Below are 3461 nucleotides of genomic sequence, written 5' to 3' on the forward strand. Positions count from 1 at the left end.
CCCGCCCCAACTGGGCGCAGCCTGACTCAGCGTCGCGCAGCGCGCCTGCGGGGAGGGAGGGTGCGGGGAGGGCCTGGTGAGGGCCTGGGCTGGCAAGGCGGGGCTGAGGTGGGAATAGGAAAGCCAAATCTGGTGACTAAATCAAGATTAGGAGTTCTACGGTAACTAACGTGTCTCTTTGCCTTTTCTGTGTGAGGAATCCAGCCCAGGGCCAGTACCAATCACTGAACTGCAGTTTGCGGGGCCCCTAACATCTTTTAAGTCTCTGTGTTTTCCCCTTTGAAGGACACTATTTGATTTTGAGACCCAGTCTCACTATGGCCTTGCTGGCCACCATTTCATTGTGTTGCCCAGACAGACCTGAAACCCACAACCTGCAGCCTCAACCCCTCAGAGCAATGTTTGGGGGAGCTGATTTTGTTCGCAGTCCCGGGTATTGAACCCAAGGCCTTACACTTGCTAGCCAGATGTTCTTCCTCTGAGCTGTATTCTCCCCACCCCTCCACCCCTAACCCCCTAGCCCACTCCTTAGTTTTTATTTTGAGTTAGGGTCTCACTCCAGGATGGCCCTGAACCTGTGACCCTATGCCTCAGCCTTTCCTTTCTTGTATAGTGGTTGTTGGTTTTTTGAGACAGGGTCTCCTGTAATCCAAGGAGGCCTACAACTGGCTGTGTGGCCGACCTCAAACCTCATTATGTAGCCATCTGCCACCTCCAACTCCTGATCCTCCTGCCTCTGCCTCCTGAGTGCTAGGATCACAGATGCCACCGTAGTTGTTTTATCTGGTGCTACAAACCAAACCCAGGGCTCCATGCATGCTAGGCAAGCACTCTGCCAACTGAGGTACATCTCCAGCCCCCAATTACTAGGACTCTTCCCATTTTTACAGGAGAGAATCAAGAGCAACACAGTTTACAGATTTACTGAAGTCCTTACGCTCAGGATTCAAATTCACCACCCACCATTCTGTAGTTGTCAATCAATCCAGACACAGAAAATGGTAAACAAAAGAAGCCTTTATTTGTGAATTTAAGGACAATAGATTGCAAGGTAGACTCCAAGGTCTCTGAATCAGTGTCAAGAGAAGGTGGGGAGCCAGACAGTGGTGGCGCACACCTTTAATCCCAGCACTTGGGAGGCAGAAGTGGCAGATCTCTGTGAGTTCGAGGCCAGCCTGGTCTACAAGAGCTAGTTCCAGGACAGGCTCCCAAAGCTACAGAGAAACCCTGTCTTGAAAACCAGAGAGAGAGAGAGAGAGAGAGAGAGAGAGAGAGAAGGTGGGGAGAATGGAAGTCTGAACAAGAAAGTACTAAAAAAATAAATAAAAAAATTTCTTTTCAGGAAGCTTATGTGGCTTGAAGGAAGAATAAATGCTTCATAACAGGAACTCATGACTGACGGAAGATGAAGACAAGAATCCATGCTGGGTGTGGCACCCTGTGCTTGTATTCCTAGCACTGGGGAGACTGAGGCAGGAAGATTTCCAGGCCCTTTAAGCCACATAGAAAGACTCTGTTTCAAAAAAAATAAAAGAATAATATTATAAAAATTGGTTTGGAGTGGTTGATGGTCGGGAAAATCAGCTGCTAAGAACCCTTGCTGCTCTTCCAGAGGACTGGTATTCAATTCCCAGCGCCCATTGTGGGGAGTGAGAAAGTTGTCACAACAACTTGGAACTCCAACTCCAAGAAGATCTGATGCCTCTTGTACACCTGCAGTCATGCACGGTATTAGCAACAAAATAGATCTTTAAATGTTTTTATTAGGGGCTGGAGAGATGGCTCAGAGGCTAAGAGCACTGACTGCCCTTCCAGAGGTCCTGAGTTCAATTCCCAGCAAATCACAGGGTGGCTTACAACTGTTTGTAATGAGATCTGGTGGTACCCTCTTCTGACCTGCAGGCATACATGCAGGCAGAACACTGTATATATAATAAATAAATAAGTAAATAAATAAATAAATTTTTAAAAATGTTTTTATTATTAGCTGGGGAAGGGAGCGCAGGCCTTTAATCCCAGCCCTTGGAAGACAGAGAGGCAGGTAGATCTCTGTGTGTTCAAAGCTAGCTTGGACTACAGAGCAAGTCCCAGGTCAGCCAGGTCTACACAGTGGGCCTCTGTCTAAAAACAAAAAAACAAAGTCCCTACCAAGCTGGCCTGGCAGATGATGCCTGTGATTCCAGGACTTGGGAGACCAAGGCAGAAAGATCTAGAGTACCAGGCCAACCTGGCTACAGGTTTTAAGACCCTGTTTCAAAAAACAAAAAAGAAGAATCCAAGCACAGTGCTTCAAGCTTGTAACCCCAGCCTGAGATAGGAGGACCATCACAAATTCAGGCCAGCCTGAGCTAAGAGTAAATTCAAGGTCAGTAGGAACTAAAGGGAGACCCTTTGGTCAAAAAAAAAAAAAAAAAACAGAATGGTGGTGTAGTCACTGGTAAGGTGTCTATGCTCATGTAGATAGCACCTGTTGGGACCATTTGGCGTCCGGGCCTCCAGCTGCTCTTTCCTGCTAGAGAGCTTTACTTTCCTTCTGATTTGAGTTACTGAAAGCTGTATCAAAGTTGTTTACCAGCTCTGCTTCACGAGCGCATGTTGCCTTGGCCTTGAGGATCAGAGGATAAGGTTTTCACTTGTTGGCCCACTTGACTGTTGGGTATATAAGCCTCCATGGTGCTATTGAATAAAGGGCTACACATTTTTAATTTTCTCTCCACTATGCAGCAAAGCAAAAACTACGTTAGGGCAAGTATCTACTGAAACATGCATGTATTTCAGCTTTCCAGCTAAGGGTAGGTGGGTAACATCCATCTGCCAAATGTCATTCGGTTTAAGGCCATGAGGATTAACTCCAGCAATGGGTGTATTATGAAAAGGAGCACGGGCAGAAGAACATTGGGTGGTCATTTGTAAGACAGTGGCTCTGGAGCAACCAGTATGGTGCTGCAAAGAACCATATGGAGTTTAGAAGCCTTTTCTTCATAGAAACACCCATGTTCCTCATGAAACACAGTGGGTCTCTCTCTCTCACACACACACAGGCATGGAAGGGGGCTACATAGAAGAGATCACCAGGATGGGGACTAGGTGGGGTGAATGTGGCCAAATGCATCATATACAAGCATAGAAATGTCATCATGAAACTCATTATTATAATTAATGTAGTCTAATAGCATTTTGTTAAATAACGGTGGACCGGGCAAGGTAGTCTCAGCGGGTAAAAGGTGCTTGCTGCCAAGCCTGGAAACCTGAGTTCAGTCCCTGGGACTGACAGGATAGAAGAAGAAAGTCTTCTCCTGCAAGTTGTCCTCTGACCTCAGACATGTGTGACACATGTGTGTCTATACACACACAAATAATATAATAAGTAAATGTAATTTTTCAGAAACATAAAAAGGTAGGGAAGTTACTGTCACTAGAAAAGGGAACGGGAAGTGAGCCAGAATTGGAGGCAGCCTCTG

Source organism: Microtus oregoni, unplaced genomic scaffold (assembly GCF_018167655.1).
Source record: "Microtus oregoni isolate MIOR12 unplaced genomic scaffold, Mior012 000007F_ref0000211, whole genome shotgun sequence".
Classification (NCBI taxonomy): domain Eukaryota; kingdom Metazoa; phylum Chordata; class Mammalia; order Rodentia; family Cricetidae; genus Microtus; species Microtus oregoni.